Below are 8897 nucleotides of genomic sequence, written 5' to 3' on the forward strand. Positions count from 1 at the left end.
GAATTTCGAAGAATGAAGCCTAGCATTTTCATTCCTTTATTATTAATATTATTTATATGCGATATAAAGTTTAATTTAGAGTCGAAAGTTATCCCCAGGTCATTAATTTCTTCGACAGAGGTAAGGATTGAGTTATTGAGTTTATATGAATGAATAATTGGTTGATTTATTCTGTAAAATTTAATTGAATAACACTTTTTTATGTTCAGATGAAGTTTGTTAAGAGAACACCAATTAATTAACCTGTTCAAATTATTTTGTAGACAGATACAATCTTCAGCGCTTTTGATTATTTTAAATATTTTTAAATCATCTGCGAAAAGTAACGTATTAATATCTTCATCAAATATATTTACAATATCATTTATGAACAGTAAAAATAATATTGGGCCTAAATGAGACCCCTGTGGTACACCACTGGTAGCTATAAATTGATTGGAAATGAACAAATTGATTTTTAAAAGTAAAACTCTATTAGTTAGATAGCTAGCAAACCATTCTAAAAGTTTTCCGTCAATACCGAGCTTACGTAGTTTGATCAGGAGAATTTTATGGCATACTTTGTCAAAGGCCTTGATAAAGTCCGTATATATGGAATCGACTTGAGTTCTTTTAGCTAATACGTTTGATATATAGTTTTCATATAACGAGAGATTTGTCAGAGTTGATCTACCTGACAAAAATCCGTGTTGATTCGGAACAATGAGATGGTTAATACATGGTGAAATTTTATCAAGTAATAGTTTTTCGAAAAGTTTAGGAATTACAGATAGCTTAAATATTGGTCTATAGTTAGTAACATCACTTTTATTACCCTTTTTAAATATAGGAGTTAGATAACAACGTTTCCAAATATCAGGGAAGCACCCTGTGTCAAGGGATTGATTAAACAATAGAAAAATCGGCTCAGCCAGTGAAGTAATGCAATTTATCAGGATATTGGGATGTACATTATCAGGTCCAGCTTTTTTATTTTTGTCTAAGGATTTTATTTTACTTATAACGTCGTTTAAGTTGATGTGTATGGCAGGGATATGTATGCTCTCGTTAAGCGACGAAGGTGGTATATAATTGTCTGGGATATCTTCGTCATAGATGCTTTTAAAATAATCAGCAAAATAGTTAACTTTTACATTCATGTCAGTACTACTCTTTTCTTTGAAGTGCATTGAAAGGGGTAAACCTTGTTTGTTTTTTCTAAGAGAGTTAACGTGAGTGAAAAAGTTTTGTATATTAGAAGGTATAGAGTTTTCGATTCCATTTATATAATTGAAATATGAATTTCTTGATAGTTTTTTACATTGAGTTCTATAGTTGTGAAATATCTTGTAGTCGATAAGAGAGTTCGATTCTTTAAAGTTTTTGTGTGCAATTTTTTTACAGATAACTAGGTTAATTAGCTCGCCACTGAACCATTTTGGGAACTTTGCTTCCTTGAAGTGTGAAAGTGGTACAAAGCTTTCAATGGCCTTATTAATAATTTTGTAAAATAATTCAAGATTATAGTTAATAGTATTATTATGGTGAAGAAATGACCAGTCTTCATTTGCAAGATATTGATTCATGTTAGAATAGTCAGCTTTGGAGAAATTATAAGTTAGGTTAGGAAGAACAGTTGTGTCATCTGGTGAGTTATTAGTAGTGATGGTTATGCTTAGGGCGGGGTGGTGGCAGTCTAGGGGGAGAAGCTCGTCAACTGATTTAGCAATATGGACTGAGGTATCACTGCAGAATACTAAATCCAGCAACCGATTATTGGTATTGTAGACTTGATTGACTTGATGTAGAGAGAGTAAGTTCGTCATATCTATTATTTCGCGGGCATTTTCTGGTAGGCTTAAGTTATTATAAGAGTCCTTTTTCATCCAATCAATGCAAGGGGTATTATAGTCACCAAATAAAATTGTTCTGGCATCAGGGTATTTATTTTTAAAGGTTTCGAGGTCATCTATGTGGTTTCTGTAGACTGTGATATTGGATCCAGGAGGAATGTAGACACATCCCAGTAGAATTTTGCCTGATTTAGTTTTTAGTAAAACGAATACCTGTTCCACGTCCAGATGTTTACAAATTAATCGAGTAGATGGCAGTAATTTTGTAACGGATATAAGAACTCCTCCTCCTCTGGTTTTAGTACTAGTGGCTGGATTTCTGTCAAGGCGGTAGGTGTTGTAAGATGAAAATCCAAGTTCCTCGGTGTGAATATCAGGATCAAGCCAAGTTTCGGTAAGAAGAAAAACTTTAATGTGTTGGAGTAGTGGAAGAGTAGTTTGTAGCTCTATGAGTTTGGTACGGCAGCCTCGGATATTTTGGCCGTATCCGATGATGTGTTTGAGTTTTTTGAAGTTGACCTTATTATTGTGGGCTTGTTATTCATATATTTTACTGTTAACCCAACTTCTCCTCCCTTTATCCGAGTTTCCAATTCTTGGCGGAGGTCCGACAAGAATTTTCGTTGGTTCGGTGTTTGGTCGGAAAAGATTTTAACAGTGGAGTTGGTCAGATAAAAGTTCTTTCTCCTGAGGATATTTATTGCTTCAGTGGAGTTCTTTAGAATAACCTTAACGGGCCTAGGTTTATCCGGCCTCACTGCTCCAAGGCGTAAAGTGTTGATAGAGTTAATTTCAATGTTACTATCAATCTTATTCAAGATATTTGTAATTTGTATTTTGTCATCTTGTATTTTTTCTATTTGGTTGAGCTTAGAGCTTTCGGGAATATTTATGATTATTAGATTATTTGCTCTTTTTTTTCTTTCTTCGAGTTCGTCGGCTGCTTCACAAGTAGATACTACTGAGTTAGGTTTATTGGATAATGCTTTAAAAGCTGACAGCTCACCCTCGAGTGCTGCTATTTTGGCAGCCATTTGAGCAATGGTTCCGAGAATAGCATTTGTTTTTGGTACCATTTTTGCAATTTGATCTTTGTTTAATTTGCTTGTTGGGTCAATTATTAATTCAGTGAGAGCCTCAACCGCGTTTCTCGCCAGATTGATGAATCCTTGGGAATCCATTTTATTAACTAAAAAATTTTTTTTTTGTTTTTTTTTGGAAAAATGGAGGATGGGTCAGCCTGTATTTAAGGTGGAGTGATTTGAAGTAGATACTAGGGACCCAGCCGCGCGGTAGTAGTTTGGGTGACAATAATACTTAATGTTTTGACTTTTAATTATATTGACAATGCTCACTCAGTTATGAATTTAGGAACCAGCAGGATTGCTCTCCGACTTCCTTAAACTTGCAGTCTCTCAATGACTCGTTAAATTGTTAGTTTCACTGTTTAAAAATACTGTAAAATATTAAATTTTGTTAAGCGTAAAATTGAGTGTACTCTCCGTGTCACTATACTAGAAGGTGTGATCATTAGATGTATCAATTAGAATATCATATTACCTCTTATAAAAGTTTGCAATTTAACTTAATTAATTTAACTGAGTTGCCTACTGCTTTCCAAAAGGAACGATGATTGATAATTTTAATGATGACTTGTGATAATTTTAAATTATACAGAGACTTGCGTGGATTACAAAAAATCTTCTGGTGGATTGCAGGGAGCTGGAATCACACATAGCTTATTCTGATTATGTTGTTTGGTACTCGTACCTAGGTTAGGTAATTTGCACACGAAAATATTTATCTCTATTCAAAAATAAAAATGTATTGCTTCACAGTTGTAAATCTCCTATTGTCCGATTAATGAAATTTTTAATACGCTACAAATTTTTGCATTTTATATCATATGTGTATCTATTCTAAAACTACTATAATAATATTCTATTACATACGTACTAACATTGAGACATAACCCACGAATAATTGTTGATTGAACAATTTAAATTAAATTTGTATTAGGAAACCTAAAATGTTTGCAACTTCTCATATTAATACAAAATATTGAGTTAGCGGTGCATAGTTTTTATCCTAGCATATCTGCTATAGCGCAATATAATAGACCCCATGCATCTGTTCTGAATTATTTACATTATTTTAACTTGTGTTTTATGGCTCAGAAAATTTACACTTTTTTAGTAATTCAGGTGAAATGCTACAGTGGTATTGTATATTAATTATTCTAATATTCCCTCCCCAAAGCATAATGCGTCGACTCCTATGCTGAAAAAGGTGTGTAATACTTTTTCTACGATTATATTAGACCAATATTACCTCAACAGTAGGTACTGGTAGATATTTTTGAATATTAATATAGACCACAGTCATTGTTTTCCAATATTTTGTCTCAGAAAGCTTGGTTCGTGCAAAGAACCTAAGGCAGTACGAGTACAAGAAGTTGGAGAGAAAATACTTCAATATTTTGCTCCTCTTTTAGACCAAGACTTCACTCTACTGCAAAGTGCCCTGTAGGTACATAAGGCAGTTGAAGTAGTTAGGAAGTGATTTAGCAGCCCAGCTCCGTGTAGTCAACAGTTCAGCATGTCGTGGGAGGTGTAAGTGGGTTAGACGGGGGCAGCGCCGAAGCCTACAAAGTATATTAAGGCTGTGCAATCAGCAAACAAGGAACCGATCATGATGTAATTCCAGATATCATTCAATGTCAAACTGAGTTTAATTTAATGCTAATTCATTACTATATCATTTTTTCGCGAGCTATGCGCCTCCTACGAGAATATGTAATAAATTGAGAATTTATGATCTTGAAACCTGTATTGTTATTTAGAAATCATATTTTTCTTTACAAAAATTCAACATCGTCATCGCGGTGCCACAACCTTTAGTTTTTTTAAGTACTAACTTCTATCGGTATTCTGCTTTGTTGCTTCAGTTTCTTGTGTTTGTCTCGTAAGTTTTCATAATTTAATATGTCTAGTAATAGGTTTATTATAATAAAGTGTATATCTCTTTTTATTGATGGTCGAATACCATCGACTTTACAAATCTCGTTATCAAGGGGCCTTAGAGTTTATAAAGTTTTGCACTTCATCTTATCCACCAATTTTTTAAAACGTTTGACTACTCTTATCACTCCAATTGGCTTTCGATCTTAGGGCCAGTTGTTTAACTGTTCATCAAATTTAAAAGTTAATATTAAAGATATGCGAAAGTTCTATTCAAGTTTTGTTATTATTCAAGTACAGTTGAACAACTGGCCCATGATGGAATAATAACAGATCAAAATAATAGAACTTTTACAGACCTTGGACATGTACAATGAAATTTGAAGAATTGATCAAAATCTCTGAAACAACGGATTTTAAGCAATAGTTCAGCAATGATCTAATGGGTGTTTCATTTAGTTAGGATTTGTTTCATCGTATTAGAAAAAAAGTTATTTTTTACATATAGTAAGGAATCCTTCTAACGCACAGTCAGATGAAACAGCAGGAACATTAAAATTTCAGTAAAAACGTTGCAACGAGCGGTATATATAATTTAATTATACTTGGAATCATAAATGTTAATAGTAAGAATTATTAAACTGAACAATGGACGATACGTTAATTTCTAAATATAAAATCATAAAAATTAATATTGTGGTCTCAAGCATAATTTGTATCATTCTTTGACAACGTTTCAGACTGGTCAGAGTAGTTGCTATATTCAAAAAACTTATCTACTAAAATAATCTGGCAAAAGTAACGCAATATTTTCTAGTAGCCTGAAAACTGAATTTATAATATTTTCTCGATCATTGTAAATTTTCTGGACGGATCGAGTATTTGTATTTGAATTCCACCAATTTGGGAATATTCATAAATATTGAATTCTTGTCACAACCGAGAGGCCCACCGGTATTAAGAAATAAGCATTGTCAAAATAATATTTTTACATTAGCTCGACACGAAAGACCCCGAAGAAAATATTTTTTCTCAGGGCCTATGTCATCTTTGGGGATGCTGTGTGTTTTTTTAAGTAAAAGAAGAAAAGAAAGGAGAGGAAGGTCTGGGAAGGAAAAGGGTATGAAGGGTGGGTAAAAATCTGGGCGCAGTGTGTCCAGGAGTGGTGGAGGTTTGAATTCATCCCTCCCAATGCGGTTGCTTTGTTAGAGAGCTTCAGAACATTTAAAACAGTAATACTTATTAATTTTTATCCTTCAATCGTCCTATCGCCAGCCAAAATGTAAAGTTCAATTGTAATATAGTGGATCTCTAAAAATACTTGGAAGAATTAAGTTAATTAATAAAACGAAAATTAAAAACAAAATCAGCAAATTTGTATTTGAAAGTTGACATAAAAATTTAACTAAACAGATAAGCAATACGCACCCTCTGATTAAGGACAGTAAAAAAGTTATGGAAAAAGTGAATGAATATTGTCGTGCCTTATTCACAAACGTGCCAGTCATATCTCACCACTGCAATTACCATCGGCTCGGTGAGAAATATGATTATTCTCGGCCTCTGGTGTTCATTTATTACACTAATTTATGCTCCCAGCCGACTGAGTGCTCATCAGAATGCTAAATTGAAATTGACAGCTCATCAGAGATAAAACAAGATTGGTTGGCAGCCAATCAAGACAGAATCAACACAAAGACTGCATTCGAAATAATAGAATCAAAAATTATACAATACAAGGGTTAATCCGTCTTCATACTTTGTCTAAACCAAATTTCTGAAACAAAGAAAATCGTTTCGCTCCAATATAGTTTTTCTTTTTTTATAAACTTGCCTAAGAAGGCAAGAAGAACATACTTTTGAGAAAGCTCGCGTAAGTTCAGATCTAAAGGTAGGGTCGGTCGATCTCAGCGTAGCAAAGCAAAGCTTTTGATTGGGGAAGTTGCGGGATACATTAACCCTTCAGTACTTTCATGAAATTTATTCAGTTTGCAATGTTATTCAATGTATTTCAAATGCACTATAAACATCTTATTTTTCAATTTTCCGTAAAAAATAAATACTTTTTAAGAAACTAAATAAAATTATCTTTCCGGTGTATGCATTTAAAATAAATATTACTATTTCTAAATAATAAAATTTTAACATCAAACGTAAAAATATTGTCAAAAACAGCTAACCACATTTATACTTAATTTTTTACTCCAATCATAGAAAAAATGAGAGAACTCGGTGTTTCGAAAACACGTTTGTTTTGTTTGGGGGATTTGTAAGAAAAATCTAACTTCACTTTTATCACCTTCATATAATAAAAAAAATAAGAAATAATTTTTAAAGTTAAACCAATTGTTACTATTCATTTTGGCTATTTTTAGGATTTTATTAATGAACTCCAGTAGTAACTCAACTTATGTAGCAACCCGGGAAGGATAAATATTTCCCTTTTTGACTTCAAAAAAATTATGAATTTTTTGCATGAGAGAAAAAAAGATAACAATACTTTTATAAAATATGAACACCCGGTCATATATGACCCTCAAACGCTGGAGGGGTTAACATGTATTTTTTATACCATTCCTGAGTGTTTCTAGCAGGTATTTTAGCTTTCGTAGGGATTTGTAGATACAAAAGTATTATGTAAGTTAACTCTTTCATATATTAACTTATGAAGAATACGTTAAAAATGTCTATTTTATAATAGAAACACAAGGTTCAGATCAATGAATTATCTATTATTCTCTTTTGTCCCCATTATTATCCTTCAGTTTCTTTTATTATTTTCCTTCGAACATTACTTTAACGTAAACACGATATTGGGAATCTCCTACAACCTACTCTAGCTCCAGACTGTTGGGAGCAATTGGGACTCGACTAAAGTTAGAAATGGAGCTCCTTATGGATCTGGGTATACAGCATGGTAGATCGATAAGGGATTTATCGATGCTAGTAACTTGTCATCGATCCCGAGCATGACTGCAGATCGCCAACGCACGAACAATAGTTCACAACGACCAAGTGTTCTTTATTTATTCGACGTGAACTGTTGTTTATACGTTAGCGATCTGCATCGTGCTCGGGAACGGTGGCAAATTATCGATAATTTTTTTATCGATTGACCGTGACGTATACCCATATTTTTAAAATTATTTTATTTTCTCTCTCAAATTATCTTTAAAAAAAGTTAGTTACAAGATTGTTAAAATTTTTACCATTTTTATTAAAAATTAAGGTGAATATTTGTGGTAACAGGTTTTCCATATATTTAACCTACCGAGTAAAGTGGGGATGCCTGTTTACATTAAGGTAATTCGAAAACAGCGGTTAATTATAGTGCAGCAGTGATCATCTATTTGTTATTTATTTTTAGTACGAAAAGCAATCTTTATTTGTTAAATAAATTGTTAGCTGTGTTAAGAAGGATTTATTCAATTAGGTACGTACTTTCAGGTCGCCGATCAAAACAAATTCGTTCGATAAAATAGTTTCGTAAAAACCAAAAAAATGCCGCCAGTAGCGAAACGACAGACAGTCTGTACCAACAATACTTAGATTACATCGAATATCCTGAAAAATTTTCAACAGATGAAAACAAATAGATAAATTTAGAAGTAAAGAGAGATGAAACTGTAAAAATGCAAGATATGTATTTTTTTTTATGATTGAACTAACACAGTTTTATTTAACATCACGTTGATTTCATTTCGCACTCGATCTGTCTAATTCGCGCCGGAAGTGTAATAGAGATCATATATTGTTGGTTTATCCACGCGCAGCGCTCGGCGCGCCTGACGGACTACTGATTATGAAACTGGCGACAAAGTGATACTGGCGGTTAACTCCCGCCAAACTGTATCAGAGGCAGATAACTCCCACGGTAACCCCTCCACCATCGGTGAGCTGCAGAACAGAACACCAGAACAGAACGTCAGAGAGCCAGACCGCCAGAACGGAACGTCAGAACGCTGCAGTGATAATAGTGGAGGCCCGGCCGTGAATACTTGAATAGCGAATGATTAAATGGCTCGCTTAGCAGTGGCGGAAATTTCTTTAGCCCCGCGCAAATAAAAATTCGGCCGCCGCGCCGGTGTCTCAGTGTAGTTGTTTG

The 8897-nt window shown here is 33.6% G+C and overlaps 1 protein-coding gene across 2 annotated transcripts in view; it reads right to left on the reverse strand.

Annotated features, from left to right (window-relative positions):
* LOC149426936 (uncharacterized) overlaps window positions 1-8599 on the reverse strand; it is an 87621-nt gene extending 79022 nt beyond the window's left edge. Inside the window, exons 1-2 of one of the 2 annotated variants that reach the window (XM_089634282.1) lie at window positions 8462-8595; window positions 8234-8356 (exon numbers count right to left, since the gene is read on the reverse strand). The gene's annotated coding sequence lies outside the window, so the exon portion shown is untranslated. Of the gene's footprint in view, window positions 1-8233 lie in introns of both variants that reach the window. The other variant, XM_089634273.1, reaches the window with a different exon arrangement.
* Between the last annotated feature and the right edge of the window lie 298 nt (window positions 8600-8897).

The sequence above is a fragment of the Hesperophylax consimilis genome, chromosome 1 (assembly GCF_061612785.1).
Source record: "Hesperophylax consimilis isolate HC1 chromosome 1, BYU_Hcon_1.0, whole genome shotgun sequence".
Classification (NCBI taxonomy): domain Eukaryota; kingdom Metazoa; phylum Arthropoda; class Insecta; order Trichoptera; family Limnephilidae; genus Hesperophylax; species Hesperophylax consimilis.